Source organism: Heloderma suspectum, chromosome 1 (genome assembly GCF_057233095.1).
Source record: "Heloderma suspectum isolate Gila_16-S chromosome 1, 16-S_ref, whole genome shotgun sequence".
NCBI classification, from domain to species: Eukaryota; Metazoa; Chordata; class Lepidosauria; order Squamata; family Helodermatidae; genus Heloderma; species Heloderma suspectum.
The window spans coordinates 61,855,801-61,877,960 of NC_139458.1; the positions used below are offsets into that span (position 1 = coordinate 61,855,801).

Sequence of the window (22,160 nt, forward strand, 5' to 3'; positions counted from 1 at the left end):
AAAGTAAGCACTTTAGTAAATATCTAAAACATGCAGTGTTGAGACCTGATGAACCTCAGAGTTCTTACATGGAAATACTAAACATATTAGGGTGAAATCCTATGCATGTTTAGACAGGAAAAAGTCCTACAACTCCCAGCATTCTCCAGCCAGAATTGTAGGACTTGTGGACTTTTTTCTATGCAAACATGGATAGGACCGCATCTTTACAATGAGAAAAAAGTAAGTAATAAGTAAGCCTCAATAAGTTGAAAACATTGCTGGTAATGAGCAGGACTGCATTTTTGCCATTAACAAACTCTCTTTATAGGTTGCTACATAGGATGATCCTAAGTGGAAACAATTCTATATGGGGCTTCACATGTTCATCTTCATGTGAAACATGCTATGTTGTAAACTAAAGTCTACCAAGATTTTGGGGCAAAATATCTGTGAGCTCAGCATAATCGGTCATCACTATTGGCTCCTAGAAATCTTGAGAAATCCACATGGAGTTTCAATTCTGGCATAAGTTCCTCCATAGAAATCATTCAAAATGGACTGTGATGGAGGAAAATGCTTTATCAGACCTGGCCCTCAAGTCGCATTTACTTTCACTCATTTTAGTACCAAGTAAGAGTCTTCTGACTTTAACTAGGCCCTAAAATCTTATCTGTTCCAGGCTTCCTTTCCATAACACAGTTTTTGTGCTGCTGGTTTTTGAATTTCTGGACTGTATTACGATTTGATGTCTCTGATGTGTCTTGTTCATGTATGCCATCTTCGGAGCACAATGCCTTAAAAGGCATCCTATAAATATTTTAAATAAATAAATGGCAATCTCACAACAAGTTTATACCTTGGATTGTCCACATAATGCAGTTTGAGCTGGCCCTGTTATTCTCTATATTGACTTTAGGAATATGAATAGAAGATCCTATGCGAGTGGAATATGCAATAACTCAGTATGCAATACCCTCACCCCCAATCTCCTCTGCAGATACACCAGACATCCCTTATCTTAAAAGAACATACTTTATTCAGAAATCTCCAACTGTCATAGAATAAATTTCAGGAGGACTCCCTCCTCTTCCCCAACTATGGAAACATAGCCACAGTAGGGTGGCTGGCTGAGTGTTCAGAAGCACTTTCTTAGGCTAAACTACACTTTACATTATGTTAACCACATGCTTAGGGGTTCACTGCTAAAGTATTTCCAGCACCCACATTTATTTATTTATTTAATTTATTAATTGCCCATCTGGCCGGTCACTCAGCCACTCTGGGCAATGTACAAAGTGTATAATAAAACAGTTTAAAACAATAAAATTCTGCAGTAAAAACACCATATTTCTAAAAACACCCTAACCCACCCCAAATGCCTGCCTGAACAACCACATTTTTAATGCGCGGCGGAAGCTCATTAAAGAGGGGGCATGGCAGAGTTCCCTAGGGAGGGAGTTCCACAGAGTGGAAGATCCACATAGGGATCTTGCTGATTACTCACTAGTCCAACCTTCCCAAACCTGGTGCCCTCCAGTTGTTTTGGACTTCAGCTCTCACGTGCCCTGGCCAGCATGGCCAATAGTCAGGAGTGCTGGGAATTCTAGGCAAAACACTGGGAGGACACCAGGTTGAGGAAGGCTAGTCCAGGTGGTAGACTGAGGATCACTAGCAGCTTCACTGCTGGAATGCTGCTGCTGTGCCGTGCCAACCACCCTTTAAGCTGCCTTCCTCAACCTGGATGGGTTAGACTACAACTCCCAACATCCCCCAGCCACCCATGGGAGTTATAGTCCAACCCTTCTGGGGGGCACTAAGTTGGGGAAGTCTGCTAGACAGAACCTCCTCTTTGCCCACACATTATGGCACAAATCTGCCACAGAGGAAACTGCTGCATGAACGAGCCCCATCATGCCATGGTGGCAACCTTAAACTGGCTTATTTCCAGCGGAGGCTGGAAGCTCCTGGTTCAGCAGGGCCGTGAGTCCATCCTGGCTTTCAGTCGGAGCCAGCCAGAACTCTAAAGGAGCTCTCCAAGGTATTGATCCCTCTCACCCCCCCAAAAAACAGGTTCAGCACCTTGGATAGCTCCTTTAGCGGTCTGGCTGGCTTTGACTGAAACCCCCCAGAACGGATGTAGCGCCCCACCGAAATCGGAGCCACCAGCCTCCGCTGCTTCCTTCTAAGTAGATACGGGCTGGGCCGTATGGTGCAAAACCGACGTGTTATAGAACCTCTTATTTCAGATGCTCTTCTTCTTCTAACCCGATTGCTCCCTCCCTCCCTCCCTCCCTCATTTATTTATTTATTTATTTCATTTCTATACCGCCCAATAGCCGAAGCTCTCTGGGCGGTTCACAAAAATCAAAAACAAACGGCACGCAATAAAATTGTCTCCCTCCCTTTCCATTGGGCTTGCGAGCCTTTCCTTCCTTCCTTCCTTCCTTCCTTCCTATCCAGCTGTCTTCTTGCTCCCAGTCGAACTCCGAACGTACTCGGGGCGAGAGGCCGCCGGCGCCAGGCACTCCTCCCATTCATCGCCGGATTGATACGTGCCCGCTTCTTCCAGCTGCCTTCCCCGGGAGAGTCGCAAAGCCTGAGCTGAAGCGCTCGGCCCGCTCACCTCGGAGGGCAGAGAAGGCGGGGAAAGCGCGGCGGGCTCCGCGGCTGCCTCTTGCCATTGGCCCTGCCCAGGCACGTGGCGTGCCTCTCCCGCGTCTGGCTCGCAGCGGGCTGGCCCCGCTGCTGCTGCTGCTGCTGCTGCTGGCAGCGAAGGGAGAGCGCGAGCCGCTCCAGCGGAGAGCCTGGCGAGGCCGTCGCCGGAGAGTTTTCCCGCGCCTCGTGTTCTTTGCCCCGGAGCTGCTGCTGCGCGGCAGGACGCTTCGCTCGCGGCGGCGGCGGCGGCGTCCTGAGAGCGGGAGCCCGGGGCATTCCAGCCCGGTCACGAATCCGGCCGCAAGGAGACGGTAGGTCCCGGGGGGGCGGCGGCGCTGCCGCACGGCGGCACCCTTCTCAGGCGCGGGCCTCCCCGCGCGCGACTTGCCCGGCTCGGGCGGTCCCGCCGCGCCCGAGTTGGGGGGCGCTTTCAGGCGAGCGGACGCCGCGCGCGGCGGGGCTGTGCCGGGGAGCGGCGTCGCGCGCTCCCGTGGCCCCTTCGCCTCCCCTCCCGGAGGAGGATTCCCGCGCGCGGCGGCCCGGCCCCGGCCCCGGCCCCGTCCAGCCCGCCCGTTGGAGGCGAGCGCGCCCCTGGCTGGCGGGGAGGAGGAGGAGACGGACTTGCTCGGGATGGGCCGGCGGGATCTCTTCGGGGTGGGGCGGGGAGGTCTGAGGCGGGAGCGGTCCTGACGGCCGGGCTCCTGCGCGCGGGGCCGGGCCGGGTCGGGAGAGAGCAGGTGCGAATCCCGTCTCTTTCCCGCTTTTCTTGTTGCGGGGTGGAGGTGCGTATCTGCGGGCAGGACAACAACACGTTCCCCGGCCCGCTCGGGCCCTTCGAGACGGCATTCGGGGACGTCGGAGGGAGGCGTTTGGGTTGTTTTTCCTGCGCGGACAAGGGGTGGCTGGAGCTCCAGGGGAGCTCCAAACAAGGAGCGTTCCCGGGACTGAGCTGCTTCCATTTTCCTGGAGCGCTCGGGACAAACTCGGCGAGGCTGCCCCGGAGAGACCGAAGTGAGCAAGAGGCTGGAATCCGGCCAGGCTGTCGATCCGTGGCCTTGGGGGGGGGGGGGGCGGTGCCGCTGGGACCCGAAGGTGCTCCGGCTTCGGGATTAACCCTTCCCCGACCGTAGGCTTTGTTCAGTCACGCAGGACATGGCGAAATTTCGGGAGCGTAGGCGATGCCAGCTTTCCTGCGCTCTTGGAAGAAGTTGCATTTCCTCTCGGCCGTTCGCGATTTGTTTTGCTTCTTCCTCGCTCTCCCCCGTCGGTGTTGACACGCAGTGGCAGAATTAGTCAGACGCTGGACGGGGACCTCTTAGAAGGCACTGTGGTGGGAACTGGTCCGAGAATTCTAACGCGGTCTAGAAATGGAGGCTCCCTTACCCACCCACCCACCCCTCCAGTTGTTAGATGGTTCATTGTTGTACTCCTTGATATCAAGCGAAGAGATCCCAGAGCACACCCATGCCACCGGGAGCAATGGAACGTGCAAGCAAGTAGCAGGCTGAGGACTGGGGTGTAAATACACTAGTCATGTTTCTCAGGTGTCCCACTGAGTTCAATGAGACTTGCTTCCCCAAAGCTCTGCCCAGCTCTAATTAGGATATATCACCAGATGCCAATATGTTGCCACACCTAATTTTTCGATTTACTTCATTTGGATCATGTTGTCACAATTAGAGGTCGCATATCAAGAATATTAGTTCGGGTATAGACTTTCATCCCATTCTGCTAATGTGCTTTAGATTTAAAAGAAGCATGCAAACATAAATGCCTTTAAAGGATCACATTAAAATACACATGTCTTCATTTACATTTCTCTTCCATCCCCCCCCAAAGCATTTATCATTGCAAGTCTCTCTCTCACACACACATGCACACACAACACTTTAGTGTGCCTTTTTATTCCCTCAATTTATTTTGAGACCCAAGTGGGTTTCTCTCACGTTTATCTGGCTGAAATAGCAGCAACAGCAATATACCTCCACCCTTCAAACAAATGCTTCTTACAACACTCCTAGGAATCCTAGTTGAGGTGACAAGAACAATGCTGGCATTTCTTCAGACATATTGTTATGCTCTGCTGTGACGAATAGGCCTCCTGTTGAAAATACCGGCAGACAACAGTCCATAATCCTGACTTTCATCATTAAGACATGGCCAGAAACCATGGAAACATATTTCTTCTAATGGCCACATTTTAAATACATATTTAAGTGTCAAAAGTAGAGAGAGTACTGCAGCTTTACCAAAGTAAAAGAGCTACATTGGACATTTTTGACCTTCGGAACTCTCAGGGTTGCATCCAGGGTTGCTGAGGAAGGTATCAATGAGCAGAAGGGGAAGGGAGGCAAATTTCTCTTTCCCCTGCAGCCCCTACTCCTCCCCCAAATCTGCTCCAGGGGGATCTTCCAGAGCAGATTTGTGGGGGGGGAGGGAATCCCTGAAAATTGCCTCCTGCCTCCTTCCACTGGGAGATGGTCAGCAGGATGACAAGCAAGCTGTCATTTCCATTGTCTCCTCCATTTTCCTGTCTTGTCTTTTGTTTTGTGCTGCTTAGGTGCAAAACAGTTTTGCACCTCTGAGCTACTCCTCCCCTTTTCTGTTTCATTATCTAAATCCTCTCTCAGCATCTCAGCTTTGAGACTTTTTTCTTAAAGGAAAGTGATTTTTCTGCTACTTAGTATACTTTATCAGCTGCCTGAGGGAAGATGAAGCATGTGTTTGAAGAACGTGGATGTTGTCTCTGGGAGTTCAAAGGAGGCCCACTAAAAGCTCAGGAAAAGGCCTCTTTTCAATGAACTGAATTGTTGACACAATTGGAGTTTAGCCTAAACTGAGCAAAAACTTTGGCAGGAAAACATTATTTATAATAGTCTGTCTGCCTCTGTCAGCACATGTGGATTGAAATACAAAGTAGAATTTGCAGCTAATTATTTGGTTGACAATCCCCGATTTTTCTTTCTGTAACAGCATTGCACAGTAATTTGAGTAAGAGAACCTACTAAGGAACAATACTTAATGATGAGAACTTTATGGGTTGTATCCAATTACGCTCTCATGCAGACGGAATAGTTTCTGTCAGCGGAAACAGAAGGAAGGCAGTTCCCCGTCCCCCTGCAACCCCAAAATCTTTGGAGAGTTGAGGGACCTTTGAGCAGATCTGGGAGGTGGGGCACAAGGGACTGGGGAGAAGAGGAAGGGAAAGTCCTGTCATGCAAGCAGGAGTTCGTTCACATGATGTTGGATTTCACCCCATGTTATGTTTTCTGAGAAAGTATTTTTTTAAATAATTCATGGCAGTGAGGTAGGACAGGTTAATAGAATTTGGCTTTTGGCTTCCTGGATTTTCACAAAATGTGTGCATGCATGCACAGAGGACAACAGACATCGGTGGAATTGAGGAACATCTTTAAAGTGTGACTTGCAGTAATCATGCATTATCTCCTCTACCTACCCCTCTCAATGTTCTTTGATCAGCCAGTATACTCTGAACCTTGGGGAGTTTTATTAGTTTGAAACATCACTCTAGGTAACAGTTATTAAAACACAGGAAAAGTTTCATCATACACTTATAAGTGTCTTGCTCTTCCTTTCATCTTCTTCCCTTTACCTCAATTAACCCAGGCTTTGTCGCAAAGTATATCCATTGTTGTTTTTATTGTTGTTGTTCAGTTGTTAAGTCGTGTCCGACTCTTCGTGACCCCATGGACCATAGCACGCCAGGCCTTCCTGTCCTGCGCTCTCTCCTGGAGTGTGCTCAAGTCCATATTCATTGCATCGGTGATGCTATCTAGCCATCTCATTCTCTGCCATCCCCTTCTCCTTTTGCCTTCCATCTTTCCCAGCATCATTAGGGTCTTTTCCAGGGAGTTTTCTCTTCGCATCAGGTGGCCAAAATATTTGAGCTTCAGCTTCAGTATCTGTCCTTCCAATGAGCAGTCGGGGTTGATTTCCTTTAGGATTGACTGATTTGACCTCCTTGCAGTCCAGGGGACTCGTAAGAGTCTTCTCCAGCACCACAGTTCGAAAGCATCAATTCTTCGGCGCTCAGCCTTCCTTATAGTCCAGCTCTCACAGCCATATGTTGCTACTGGGAAAACCATAGCTTTGATTATACGAACCTTTGTTGGCAAGGTGATGTCTCTGCTTCTTACTATGCTGTCTAGGTTTGCCATAACTTTCCTCTCAAGGAGCAAGCGTCTTTTAATTTCATGGCTACAGTCACCGTCTGCGGTGATCTTGGAGCCCAAGAAAATAAAATCTGTCACTGCTTTCATTTCTTCCCCTTCCATATGCCAGGAAGTGATGGGGCCAGATGCCATGATTTTAGGTTTTTTAATGTTGAGTTTCAAACCAGCTTTTGCACTCTCCACTTTCACCTTCAACAAGAGGCTCTTTAGATCCTCTTCGGTTTCTGCCATTAGGGTGGTATCATCTGCGTATCTGAGGTTGTTGATAATTCTCCTGGCATTCTTAATTCCGACCTGTGATTCATCCAACCTGCCGTTTCTCATGATGTACTCTGCATATAAATTAAATAAGCAGGGCAACAATATACAGCCTTATCATACTCTTTTCCCAATTTTGAACCAATCGGTTGTTCCATGTCCAGTTCTTACTGTTGCTTCTTGACCCTCGTACAGGTTTCTCAGGAGATGGGTAAGGTGGTGGCCCAGCTATGCCCCTATCTGGACAAGGTTAACCTGTTTTCAGTAGTCTATGCTCTGATAACCTTCAAGTTAGATTGCTGCAATTCACTCTATGTGGGACTGCCCTTGAAGACTGTTCAGAAGCTGCAACTTGTGCAAAAAGTGGCAGCCAGATTAATAACTGGGACCAGAATGTCTGAGCATATAGCACCAATTCTGGCCCACTTGTATTAACTGCCTGTATGTTACTGAGCCCAGTTCAAGGTACTGGTTATAACCTATAAAGCCTTATACAGCTCAGGACGACAATGCTTGATGGAATGCCTCACCTGACATGAACCTACCCAGATACTATGATCAACATCTGCGGCCTTCCTCTGAGTTCCTTCTCCAAGGGAGGCTTGGAAGATGGCAACAAGGGAGAGAGCCTTCTCAGTGGTGGCCCCCTGATCCTGGAACGAGCTCCCTACTAAGACCCATCTGGAGCCAACACTGTCATCTTTTCAGTGCCACGTTAAGACTGCCCTCTACTCCCAGGCATTTAATGGCATATTATGGGGCATTTATGTCAGCTATCTTGAACAGGTCTGGTACTGAAATTGCTTACTGAAATTGTTTTTAGCTGCTTAATTTTTTTAAATATTGTACGTTAAAAGTGTTGTACTATGTTTTATTATAATGTTGTATCATGTAATATTGTATAACATTGTGTAATTTTTGTGACTTGTTGTGAATTGACTAGAGAGCTTCTGCTGCTGGGTGGTATAAAATGAATATGTGCACATTCCCAGGCTTTTGACTTCTCCTTTTTCCAGGAAGCTTTTAAGCTTCTTCCAGGATACTTCTAACCGCAACAATCATAGCTTCTTAGAGGACAGGGAACATGCTCAGCCCTCCTCTGGCTGTCTGCTTCTTCTTTTAATCACACAAATAAAGCATATGAAGTACTAGTTCCCCTCTACTCAGCACTGGTTAGGCCTCATCTGGAGTACTGTGTCTAGTTCTGGGCACCGCACTTTAGGAAGGATGCAGACAAGCTGGAGAGGGTTCAGAGGAGGGCAACGAAGATGATCAGGGGACTGGAAACAAAGCCCTATGAGGAGAGACTGAAAGAACTGGGCATGTTTCGCCTTGAGAAGAGAAGACTGAGGGGAGATATGATAGCACTGTTCAAGTACTTGAAAGGTTGTCACAGAGAGGAAAGCCAGGATCTCTTCTGGATCATTCCAGAGTGCAGGACACAGAATAATGGGCTCATGTTACAGGAAGCCAGATTCCAGCTGAACATCAGGAAAAACTTACTGACTGTTAGGGCAATACAGCAATGGAACCAACTACCTAGGGAGGTGGTGGGCTTTCCCACAGGGGAGGCATTCAGGACAAGGCTGGACAGCCATCTGTCAGGGATGCTTTGACTTGGATTCCTGCACTGAGCAGGGGGGTGGACTCAGTGGTCTTATAGGCCCCTTCCAACCCTACTATACTATGATTCTAACATACCTAGTGAGATCCTGAGTGTGCAGAAATTCCAGCCTCAGTTATGGGCAGCCCTGTTTGCTGCTGAGCTATTCAGTGATATGGGTTTTCCAAAAAAAACCTGAATTGGATTTTTTTCTGATTCAGATTAGGTTAATTTGCATTGGAATTTGCATCAGGAAATGTTCTGATGCCCTAGAGCAATCAGAAATCAGGTGGGCAACTTGTGGGTCTCCAGATGTTTTGGACTACAGCTCTCATCATCCCTCACCATTGGCTATGCTGGCTAGGGCTGATGGACCAAAACATGTGGAGGGCCACAAGTTTCCCACCCCTGCCCTAGAGAGATCTAATTTAGCATTTTTATTTTACTTCTATTTAGTAAGCTAAAAAAAAAAGTACACCATGTTATTTTTTGGTCCCAATACCCCAAAAGTATTTGGCCTGAAATATTTGAGGAAAAATGTTATATTATGTAGAAATTTTTATTGGAATGTTTGTAAACATTTAAAGACAATAAGTACCATGTAGTTTCCATACATTGCTTAAATTTTAGGGGGAAAAGGTACTGAAAACTGTTGACACACTAATGAATTTTAGCAGTTCAAAGAAATGTGCATGATATGATGGCAACCACTCATCTATTTTAACAGAGTCCAATTCTCTTCTACTAAGGTTGTTGGGGCACCTTCAGTTTCACTGTTGCTATTCATTAGCTCCACTTCAATCTGAGACATATATGTATTTCAATGACATATGAATGCTAGGCATAATCACTTGAAAAACTTTAATTATAACTTTGAAATGGGCAAGCTTGCCTAATATTGTATTTACAATGGTCATACATTCATTTTTGCTAATGGACTTATGCAACGGAAAAATTTCCGCAGAAAAATAAAAGCAGTGGAAATTCCCCCCGTCCCATATCACTGAAGCTGATCGGCACAGGACCGCTAAGTTCAGTATTGGAAGGAACCAGTGAGAGCCTGCAGAAAAACACTGAATTCTATCCCTACCCTCTACCACAGGCGTTGGGAACTTATTTCAGCCTGAAGACCTATCTAATGTCCAAAGGGAAAGCAAAGCGGCCAAAGGCAAAAGGAGTGTGGTCAGAATAACAAAAATATAAAAAATATCGGTAGCTTGAAACTCTTACAGCCAGTAACTGAGCTGAGAGGCATTCCAAGCTTTTAGAATGGGGAAGAAACTGCACAAAAGCTGAGAAACCCCTAAATGATTGGTGGTGAGGGGAAAATGTTTGTGGGTAGAGAGCGTGGCATTTGGGGACCCCAAGAGAGCCAGACTGGGACCCCAGGAGGGCTGGCTTTGGCTGTCTTTGGCTGTCAGGCCCAGCCCTAACAGGATTACTCCTTTTCAGAGCTCCAGGAAGCCTGGAATTGCTTTTGCAAGCCCCTGGGAGAACTGCTTGGGGTTTGCAGAAGGGAGGAGTGTTAGGAGGGGACAGAGGAAAAGAGGCATATTTTCTTTTTCTTTCATGCTCTCCTGAAACCTTTCCCTGCTGTGCTATATAGAACAATATGACTGTATGTTTCTGTTCTATATACTTGCCATCCCTGAACCGTAGTACTGTATTACTGTACAGCGTGGGGAGAGGGAGATTTCTTTAGAACAGAGAACAGATTTAGAGGGTGACCATTCTTTTTCTCCCTCATGAAACCTACTCATATAGCATGGGGTGGAGAGTGTTTTTAGCCTCATAGCATGCTAATCTCCCCTCCAGGATACTAAAATATTTAGGTAGGCCATTTCTTCTCCTCTCCAACTGACACCCTAAATGTTCCATGGCTGAACCTGGAAATCCTGGGAAGAACTGAGCACAAGTTCTTGTGAGGATGTTTTGGGGTTTTTGAAAATCATTCTAACTTAACAAGATATCTGCTGTTTACCTAGGGCATCCTCTAAGTATGCAGAAACCACTACTGTATTTCTGGGTGGTCCTGTGCCATTCCCAAACGCTTATGCTTGAGACCACCCATTATGACATTTGGCACTTGATTTTGACTGTCCAAAGTATGTCATGTATTTCTGCTTGGTATAATTCTTTATGCAACCTTGCAAGGTATGTCACTGGTAGCCCCATATTTGCAGATGGGTGGGACTGAGGCTGAGAGAGGCTTAAGACTCCCTACTGAGTTTGACTACTTGAAAATGGTCACCTTATATCAAATTACACATTTCAGTAACTTTCTTTATGCCCACGATTAGAGAAACTGCTGCAATTCATACGCTTCACAGTATTTGATGCAAGTTGGTGTTTTAGCAATATCCATAAATGTCACCTAATGCCGCCTGCATAAAAAAGTCTGTAGACTAATTTCATTTCGTTCAAATGCTGTTGACAGTAGGCTTCGTGTTCCAAATAAATCTCCAAGGCCATGGAAAGTAAACAGAAAAAGAAACAAATGTTTGCACATTAAGCAAACCTACAGCCAGTTAAATTAAACAGAATCAGGAATATTCCCATATGATGCCATGGACTCCAGCATGGTTTATATTCCAGCAGGGTGGATGCCTTCATGACTTCCTGTTCTCTGAAGACTGCAAGGAATGTTAGTTTTAATTTCTTTGACTTAAAATATCTTGTGCAAAGCAGTCATTGACTCCTCAGCAGCCCAGCTGCACATAAAAGAAAAGGACATTAACTATACATGCTTAATTGGAGAGATCCCCACCATATCATGTATTGAGCAAAACATCCTTGTCTGTATAGTATTTATCGTGACACTCTTCAGTGTGCGTGTACATCCCTGGCCAGAAATTCGGAACTGGGCTCATTTTTGAGTCTAAGAATACTGATTCCACTCAAGAGTCCTTTCTCTGTGAGCCGAGATGCAGGCAAAGTGTTCTTTAATGCTTTCCCCCCCAATACTGACAGCAACTTGAGGTTTGGGATATTCTAGTGATGTTTTCCAGAAAATTCCAAATTGGAAACTTTTCCTGTGCTAATTAGGGTAACATGCATCAGGAAATTTTCTGATGCCGTGGAGCAGCCTTCCCCAACCTGGTGTCCTTGAGGTGCTTTGGACTACAACACCCAGCATTTCTGACCTTTGGCCATGTTGGCTGAGGTTAATGGGAGTTGAAGGCCAAAATATCTGGGGAAAGCGGCCCTAGAGTGATTGAATGTAGCATGTTTATTTTACTTTTAATTAGTACACAAAACTTGGGATCTATCTATCCATCTATCTCCCATGTTAATTATCCTAACTCCCATGCTAGGTAAACGAATACTTCAGTTCAGTATTTGAACTGAAATATTTGAGGGTGGAAATTAAAGCATGCCTAATGTGATTTAAATGCTATGTTATGTAAACATTTTTAATGGAATAGTTATAACTATTAAAAGCCATTAGCATGAACTTCCCTTACACTGTTTAAATTTAAGTAAAACCCCCAAAGGTGTTGAAAACTGTTGACACACTAATAAATTTTAGCAATCCAGAGAGCAGTGCATGATATGCTGACAACTACTCATCTATTTCAACAGAGTTCAACTCTCTTCTATTGAGTTTTTGGGGGCACCTTCAGTTTCACTGTCACTACCTGTTAGTTCTGTTCTACACAAACATGTATGTATTTCCATGACTTAAATATTCTGTCATATATTTGCTACTGGGGCAATCACTTGAAAAAAACACATTAAGCACAACTTTGATACTGACATGCTTGCCTAATATTGTATTTGCAGTTGGCATCCGTTCAGTGTTATTAATGAATATATGAAATGGAAAACTTTCCATGGAAAAATAAAGCACTGAAAACATTTCCAGTTGGATTTTTTTTGTGGTCCACACCACTGACATATTTTCCTTGGTAAGTTCCTTGTTTTTCATTTTGGGACACAGGCAAAAGGCTCTTAAAGTGGCTGATATCTATACGAGGTGGGATGTTCTCGAGATCAGCTGCTCTGTTGGGAGCAAGATAGATAACTTGGGGCCCACGGTTCTTATCTGTTTATATCAAATTATTGGTTTTCAGAATCTTTTGGTTTGCTACTGGATTGTCTGTGGGGCTTACTTGTGTGCCACAATGCTAATAGCTAGGGGATGTGTTGGTTAGCAAGTGGGGTTTCAAGTGGGCAGCTAACAAGGACACAATGTGTTAGGAGTATCTTTTTAACATTAAATGTTTTGGAAGCTGAGTAGGTAGTCACCAGACTTCTAAAAGCTGAGGTGTTCCAAGTAGTTTCTCTCTTCTTCCTCCACCCTGTCACTTTGTTTTCTGTTCCACCATTTTCTTTCTGCAGAGCCATTCACCCCACAGAAATCTATCACTATTGCCAAAACATTGGGGTGGGGACACACACACACACAAATAAATCTTCCCTCATACTCAAATGTATGTCTGTGGCTAACTGTGGCTGTGCTAGACTGCTTAATTCCATCCATATTAAATCTTCCCTCTATACATGAATTATTGACAGGCAACACTAATCTGTCAATGGCTTCCTTCTCACATTATCTGTGTCAAGTTGTGGTGGCATGTTGACAGTGGTGTTTACTGGCAGGGCTTTCATACTTCTGTGTTCCAGAATAATACCAGTGGATGGCAGATGATGATTTTCACTTATTTCCTTAATCCTTGTGTATATTCAGCAGTTGGACAGTAGTAAAATAACTGACCATTACAACATTAGGGGGATTTGAAGCTTTGCCATACTAGCTGCTCAAGTTATTGTTCGTATTTTCTGCAAGGTAACCAAACGGAAACAAACATGGAAGTCATAATCTTTGTTATAATGATGAATTGGTTGTCAGTTCAATAGTTAAGGCTCTGTTGTCATGATTGAATTCAGAACTAGGAAGCCTGTACCTATCACTGGTCTTGTGCAATGTAGGCCTGATTCAGACATATAGCAGTATTCTTTGGGTGTTGGAGGCTGGTTTGCTCTGAGTCCTGTCCTCATCATAAAATGCAGGGGTTGGGGAACCTTTGGCCCTCTTGTTGTTCAGTCGTTCAGTCGTGTCTGACTCTTCGTGACCCCATGGACCATAGCACGCCAGGCCTTCCTGTCCTCTGCTCTCTCCCTGAGCGTGCTCAAGTTCATATTCATTGCATCGGTGATGCTATCTAGCCATCTCATCCTCTGCCGGCCCTTCTCCTTTTGCCTTCAGTCTTTCCCAGCATCAGGGTCTTTTCCAGAGAGTTTTCTCTTCATATTAGGTGGCCAAAATATTTGAGCTTCAGCTTCAGTATCTGTCCTTCCAATGAGCACTCAGGGTTGATTTCCTTTAGGATGGACTGGTTTGACCTCCTTGCAGTCCAGGGGACTCGTAAGAGTCTTCTACAGCTCCCATTATCCCTCAACACTGGCCAGGCTGGCTGGGGCTGAAGGGAATTGGAGTCCAGCGAGAGCTGGAGGGCACAGGTTCCCCAGCCCTGATATAAAGGAAGCTTCCATGAGCCAAAATATCTGAACTGGGCCCATCACTTATATGTGATAAGCATTGTGATAGGAAACTTGCATCATGCATCAGTGATCATTTTAATGAGTGAAAGCAATGTTGAGGGGGGAAATGCATGTTTGTTCTGAACACTTAACAAACATTAAGCATCTAATAACTTTCCAAAAGTTTTCATGGAAATGTAGATAATATTTTAGCAATGAAGGGTCCTTCTGACTATTAACTTCTTCAGAGTCCTTTTTGTGTGCTCCTGTCTTGGTCTCTTCTTTTAGGACTCTCTTGCAATTGCCACTGCGTAGTCTGTGAAGCAGTCTTATACTTTGACAGCTTTTTGCTTCTGCAGAAATGAAAATTCTAATTCTAGAATTCCAACCAGTGAACAAAATGGAGTATTTTAAATCAGGGGTGGGCATACTTCAGGATCGTGAGATGTGTGTTTTCTGCTAGAACGCTAGGATCCACAAATCAGAGCCAGGTACAAAAGACATACACTTAGAATTACAGAACTCTTGAGCCCAGGAATTTGTTTTGAGTACCAGAACTGAATGGCGCACACAGTCCTTCACAGGCCTTAGAACCTGTTTTTTCTTAGAAGGCAAAACCCCAGCATTAATTTGAAAATGCTCAAATAAATCCAGGAAATGTTGGCTGCCAAAATGCTCTCAGGAACAATGTTGGATCCATGTTTGCATTATCACCCAGGACATGTAGAAAGAGCTTGGCCTTACAACACCAACTTAATGTATATTTTCTTATTCCTTGGTTGTTAGAGCAGGGAGAGAGGGAAAAAAAACTTCTGGAAGGCTAAAGTATGCTTCTTCTGATAGTATATTTATAAGTTTGTACTTGTTTTGTTACACCACATGAGACAGGGGAAACCTTGCATATAATTATTCACAAGGTTCTATTTGATTTAATAAGAACAACAAAAATTCTTGTAGCACCTTAAAGACTAACAAATTTATTCTGGCATAAGCTTTCGTGGACCCTGTCCACTTCATCAGATTTGATTTAATAGTCTCCTCTAAGAAGAAAGTTAATGTATATATTAGGGGTGAATAGATTCTTCAGTTTTCTCTACCTAGACTGATAGAAATTTTTTCATTCTGTCATTGCTAAATGTGTTGTCGGTCCCACTTGGGGAATCCATAATTTGATTGAAAAATCCAGCAATTGAGATATGTAAATATTAAGATTAGAAAACACTTAAAATTAATTTTACATATATTTTACTTCAACTGTTATTCCTCAAAGAAGTGCATATGCTCAAATTTCTTAGGTGTTATTAGATCAATCTGATTGTTTCTTGTTGACTTCAGATTTTGTCCTTTTGCCATAGGTTTTCACCTGGAAGACAGCAAGCATTATGAAGCTTATGTGGCTGTTTGTAGGGATGGAGGAGAATTCCACCACGAACTCCAATGAGGCTGGATTCTAAGAATCCGGCCCCCCAGAGTCCGCGGCAGAACGAAAGACTCACCTCCGCCACCCCGGGGAATCCACGCTGGCTGGATCCTACCTGCCACCGTCCATCCGCTGCCGCCAGACCCGTCCGCTGCTGCCTGTCTTCGGACGCAAATGGCGTCTGATGTAGCGGACACCATTTGCGTCCCTGCCGTTTGCCGTGATAGGCTACGTAAATATTTACGTAGCCTATCACGTCAAAGAGCAGGGACGCAAATAGCGTCTGCTACGCCATTTACGTCCCTGCTCTTTGCTGTCATAGGCTACGTAAATCTTTGCATAGCCTATCACGGCAAAAGGCAGGAATGCAAATGGCATCCACTATGCCGATGCTATTTGCGTCCAAAGACCGGCAGTCCAGCAGCGGATGGACCCGGCTGGCAGCTCCATGGACTCGCTGCAGAGTGGAGCCGGCTGGGGAGGATTCCGAGGGGAGGAACGGATCTCCTCCCCCCCTGCGGACCCATGGCGGACTCGGAAAGTTGAGTTCCATACACCCCTAGCTGTTTGTGGATTGCTTGGTGCCTCATGTTGGTGCTTATATTGTGGCCTGCTGCAATTGAGGACCCTATAGCCATGTAATGGGACACCTCTTTCCTCTAAGCCAGCGGGTGCTAAAAATGTCAACTAGTTTTGTGCTAGTCCGATCTCTGCTGCTCTACCTTTGACTTGCCCCAGAACAAACATAGTTTTAGGGACTGCCTAAAAGTTCAGTATGGGTGAATAACGAAGTAATCAAGTAGTAGCTAGGCTGGATGGGGTTTTCCCCTGTTCACATCAAAAATACTGGTCTCCAGGGTCGAGCTGTGAATAATTAGTGGTTCTGCAAGTTTTAAGCAAAAGCCATCTGTCCACAAAGCTGACTCTAGAACACCCCATCCCCCCAATACTTTCTAGAGTTAAACTAAGGCTGTAGTCCTACGCACACTTACTAGGGAGAAAGCCCTTTGAACTTAGTGGGATTAATTTCCAAGTAGACATGCATATGATTGTGCGGTATGTTGTGATGTGCTACGACCATTCAGGCACAATTGTACATTTCCTACAAACTGACCAAACCATAATATTCACCTCTAGCCTTTTTAGTGCTTTTTACTTTCTTTTCCTGTTTTTTTTTTTAATATTATTATTTATTTCATTTCAAATAAATTTCAAATACAGTGCAGCCATGGATAGCCCAGAGGTAGAAGGAGCTGCCAGCCATTTATTCACTCAGAATTCCCCTTTGCTTCCCCCTCTCCCCATCTTGTGGTGGGAAAAGGTTTATGGACTTCATAACTTTTCCCCTTTTGGGTGGGAAAGCAGGGGAGAGGGGAATACTGAGCAGACAAATGGCTGGAAGGACTGAGTATTTCCTCTCCCACTAGTCTTCATCATTGAAGCCATTCATGACTGCATTAGATTTTTTAAAAACACAACCCAACTGAAGTGCATGTTGGGGGCAGAAATCGTGGAATTTCACATAAGGTGTAATTTGTCCATTAGAGAGAGAAGAAAGAGGCTATTTCACTGTTGAGATAAACAAATACTACTCTATGTGAGTCAAGAGTGAATGAGTTGCTGCATTGGCCAGTTTTGGAATACTTTGTCAGCAGAAGAGGCAATAAGCCCCTGACTTAGTTTTCTTCTTCCTTATGGAGCCAGAGCTGTTTGGTGTAACCAGAGCAGTTTCTAGCAATTATGTGTTTGTGTTCAAAGCTTGACAGGTGGCGTAATTAATAAAAGCCACCCACATCCTTGCCTTATACGTTGGTACTGGGCATGTTGTGATGTGGTAGTATGTGGCTTTTTTTCTAAGGATCAGTTTCTAAATAATTAACTAGATTAAGGTCAGATTGCCCTTTGCTGATAATAGCAGAGAACTCTATGATGTCTTAAATTAATTTCTCTTTTAATCTGAATACTGAAACTCTCCCTAGCTTGCTTTGCATTGAGGGCTCAGTTCCATCATAAAGAGAGCCTAGGAATACAGAGATGAGAAATACATCAAAGATATAGGCTTGTAGTCCAGTCCAGTACAGTACTGAAGAGTTGTAAGGGGTGTATTCAGATGCAATGGTAACCCACAATTCTGGAGAATCATGGTTTGCTGAGGACGAGCTGTGTGCTAGTGCACCCAGCCCATTTGGCTCCTCCTGCTAGTGTGACCAACTAAACAAAGCCAGGAATCGTAAATCAAGGACAAACCATGTTTGGGGATTCTGTCTTGTAAAAGGCACAATAAACCTGAAGCACAGGTTTGGATGACATGCAAAACAGTTTCTGGTTTGTTCATCCAGTCGCATTGGCAGGAGGAAACAAGCAAGTGTGAACAAGTTGCATGCACCAATGCACACCTTGTTCATAGTAAACCAGGATTCTGCAGAACCCCAAATACTTGCTTCTGCTATTAACATGCCAGCTTTGTAAACAGAAGATGTTAAATTCTTGATAGACTCTGCAGCCAGTTCTTGTTTAGACAATCCATAGAAATTTAGCTTGTCCAGCAAGTGGTGGCTGAAGAATTCATTGGACCCCTTCGGGTAGTCTAATTCTGCTTGATTCCTACCTCTTGATAACTATAACAAAGTTAGTGCTTGCTGGTGGGAGGAAAGGGGGGACTGGTTGAATCAACCTTTTGTGACATGGCTGACCTTGAAATGGTGTGTAGTTTTGAGAGGATAGAAAGAAGCACTGACAACCTGATTATATAACTTTTCTAACACCTATGTGAATTTGAGAATTTTTATACAGAAAGTACTTCTATGTAGAAATTAGTCTGTAACCTGTGGGTTGTATCCAGTGTTAGTCCTACTTAGAGTAGAACCATTGAAATGAATGGGACTTAAGTTAGACTAATATTGGATATAACCCATTGTGTAGGATATCACATTGGCAATTGTTCATATATTGGGTGCACTGACTTGGAACACGAAATCATGGCACTCGGTGCAGAAGCAGTGCCTCAGACTCACATGTGCCCTCTCCTTTTCCCTCTCCTCCCCTCCAAATTCTAAACATCCCTTTGGGTGCTCCACAAACCATAGTTTGCCATTGCGCCTGAATGTTTGATCTGTGGATTGAGCAAACCATATTTTGCCCATGGTTTGACATCCTGGCTATGCTGTTGCTGTGTTCCACAAAGGAAATTTAGAAATTGAGGAGGAGAGAGTATATGAACCCAAGTCTCTGCTTATAGATGACATACCAAACCATGGTTTGACCTTATGAGAATGCAGTCATTATGCATATGTACGTATGAGCATCAGACATCTTGCTCTATGCTTTGGTTTCATACAAATTCCTATACTGAGGATGTCATACTTTTCCTGTACTGTGAAGTGCTTTCTGTGTAGGGCTTTTGAAGCAGCCTGAATAATTGGCTACTGGAGAATTTGGAGATGCTTTTGGACTTTTTTATAAGTTATGCTTGAATTTGGTGTATTGTCCAGGCATGGGGAAAACAAAAGAAAAACTAGTAATGGACCTAGGTTAAGTTATCAGGGTAAAGCTGGAAAGTATAGTTTTCACTTCCAAAGGCTTTTGCATACAGATGTTACCCAGTATATCTTTAGTTGTGTTTGTGGCAGTGATTTGAGGGATATCTCATGGTATAAAAAGCTGTGGTCACTTTTTGCTGCACACTACTAGGGGACCGGGAAGTATTGACTGATTGTGTTACCTCAGGGAATCTGCCTTCTATGAGCAGAGCAAAAAAATGACATTTATAGCAGGGAAAAGAAAACCACAAAGGGACATACTAGAGGAAAACAATGATTAAAATTTCCCATAATTTTTGTTCTGCTAATTATGAGCTCATTGGGGCTGCATTAAAGGTTAGGGAAGTGGTATTCCTAGAGAGGATATTGAACCCTTTCCTCTCATGCCATTTCCCCTAGGGTAAATCCCCCATTCAATGCCACTGTTGGATCCAGATATACAGATACTGATCATGCTGCAACAGAATATGAAATGTTAACTTTGTGATTGCGAAATGAACCTTCTGTACATTGCTCTTTATATTATTTGCTCAAAACTATCAAAGAGAAAGCAGAAGAGAAAGAGAAAGCAGTACTTCTTGCATGCATGTTTTCCAAATAGTTTTGTAACATTTTTCCACATGAGAACTCGGCAAAACGTCATGATTTGTTTATATGTTGGACTTTAAAAACTGGTTATTGATTAGGTCTCTCTAGAGATTTAAAAAAAACCCAAGAGTCCTGTGGCACATTAAAAAACAAACAACTTTATTATGGCATTAGCTTTCATGGACTACAGTCCATTTAATCAGGTCCTTGACTGGTTATCCGGAGTTACCCTGTGCCACTCTTCACAATCTCATCAGTGCTTCCAGTCTCCCTCATCAGTGTCTGCTCTTCTACCAATGCCAGAACAGCACTTTGGAAGGACCGTCACTCATTGGCCAACTTAAAAAAAAACAAAAAACTTTTTTGGTGCCTCAAATTGTGCAGATAGGGTTGTACGGTGTTGTTTGTTTGTTTGTTTTTGGTTGGTCTTCTGCAAGCGCACAAGAGTCCCCTTTCGCCTGTCCAATACGTGTAGCCTTTCCTGATCAATTTCCTTGTATGTTTCAGCTGTCAAAGTGCCTGCCTAAGCACAGCTGGAAAGAACCAGGGAATCAATAGCAGTAAGAAAAAGGGGGGACCCAGTAGCACAATTCAGAAGCACTGAAAATTAGGGGAAAAGGCAAACCAAGTAAGTGCACCAAAGGGGAGGGGCAGTATCTCCTGCTTTGCAATGTGTTCATCTCACTTTCAAGTGTTGAACTGACATTTTTTCAGTGTCCTCCATCTTCTCAACACTTCCCTGAGTCTCCAGCTGCTCCAGAAAGGGAGATATTAAGCCCCCCCCCGCTTTCTCTGCTGCTTTTCAGAATAGTTATTGCTGCAGTTACTGCGCTTCAGTCGATGTGAGCAAATCTCCCTGAGAGTTTTTAAACCTGACAAGGGGGCTCCATGGGGCAGAGTATATGGGGCCCCATTGGGGGCACGGGTGTAAGTACTGCTAGTGCCCCATTTGCTCCATCCCATTCAGCCACCTTCTAAGGATTTTTAAAAATCAGTTGGGAATATTTGCACAAATTTGAAGCCTGGGAAGTAAATGGAGGGGAAATCTGAGCACCTGCAGTAACTGCAAAAGGAGCAGCGACAATTTGGGGGAGTTAATATCTTCCCTTTCTGGAGTAGCTGGAGACCTGAAGAAGTGTTGAAAAGGCAGAGGACACTGAGAAGTGTCAGTTCAACACTTAAAAGTGAGAGGGGGAGATATCATTCCTCTCCCTTTTGGTGCACTCACTTTGGTGAGTGCCCTCTTCCCATTTTTGGTGCTTCTGAATTGCATTACTGGATCCCTCCTTCGCAACTGTGTGCAAAGGAGCCTATATGCAGCATCATCTAGACAATTTCCTTGTACATTACCTATGCCACTTCTGCGCTCCCTGGACAGCTGACACATACAAAGAAATAGACCAGGGAAGACTGCACATATTGGACAGGCGAAACTGCACTCTTGGGAAAAACTGACACCAAAAAAACACAACACATTTGTGTAATCCTGAAGCACCCTCCCCACCAATTAAAAAGGTGGAAAATGAAAAGGAGTAGCTGTCAGGATTGATTCTGAGTGCAGGGAGATAGCAGCTCAGATTCAGAAGAGGAGCAGCCAGAACTGGGGGAGGCATTTTCTCAAGCCAGTTCAGATATGGGTAGGCTTGCTTCTCAGGTTACCAACTCCCAGATGGCCGGGCATAAAGTTTCCTCCTTGCCCCCTCTGTGAGAAGCAGCAAGCAGGAGGAGGAGAGGCTTGAGGACTGTGACCCAAGGGACGCGAGGCGGAGACACAGAGCTAAGAGGGAAACATCAGGGGCAGAGCTCAGATGGTCGACCCGGTTAGCGATGCGTGAGAAGCTACGCAGGGAAGCAGCACGCAAGGGGTGGGACCTCCCTCCCTAAGTTAGCCTAGCCAGAAAGCCTCCCTTTCAAACTGTGGGCAACTTTCAGTGATCCCATTTGAATCCCCTGGAGGCATTCCTTTGTAGCCAGAGAGTCTTCGTGGATTTGCATCTGTAATGAACCTGTGAATAATGAATTTAAAGACATGAGACTGAAGCCTTTCTACTTGTGTGTGTGAGAGTGCTTAAGGATAGAGGGGGCCAAGAGATTTGTGACAGTAGTGATCAGAGTGGGGAGGAGGCTGGGATGAGGAGAGAAGACGGGTTCTGTGGCAGAGGTGCCTGAGATATGTGCCAGAGCCAGCTGGAGGACTGAGGGGGAAGGGGAGGGGTGTGAACAAGTCACAACAAGCCCGATCATCTGTTGGATGTACTGTTGGTTTTTCAGTGAACAACTAACCCACTGCGGCTTATTTGCAGGGTGGCTTAGCATGTCATGCGAACCTGGCCTTTGTTCTTGCTGCAACAAACTAACATGGCTACTCCTCTGGAGATTGTGGCGATTCAGCAGAGCAGCCTCTCTTGTTATCAGTTGTGATGACATCCAAGAGCTTC

General features: G+C 44.9%; 1 protein-coding gene across 1 annotated transcript in view; it reads left to right on the forward strand.

Moving 5' to 3' along the window:
* Positions 1-2,729: 2,729 nt before the first annotated feature.
* The window catches only part of STXBP6 (syntaxin binding protein 6), a 170,536-nt gene continuing 151,105 nt past the window's right edge, over positions 2,730-22,160 (forward strand). The window contains exon 1 of the mRNA XM_084844330.1: positions 2,730-2,948. The gene's annotated coding sequence lies outside the window, so the exon portion shown is untranslated. The remainder of the gene's footprint in view (positions 2,949-22,160) is intronic.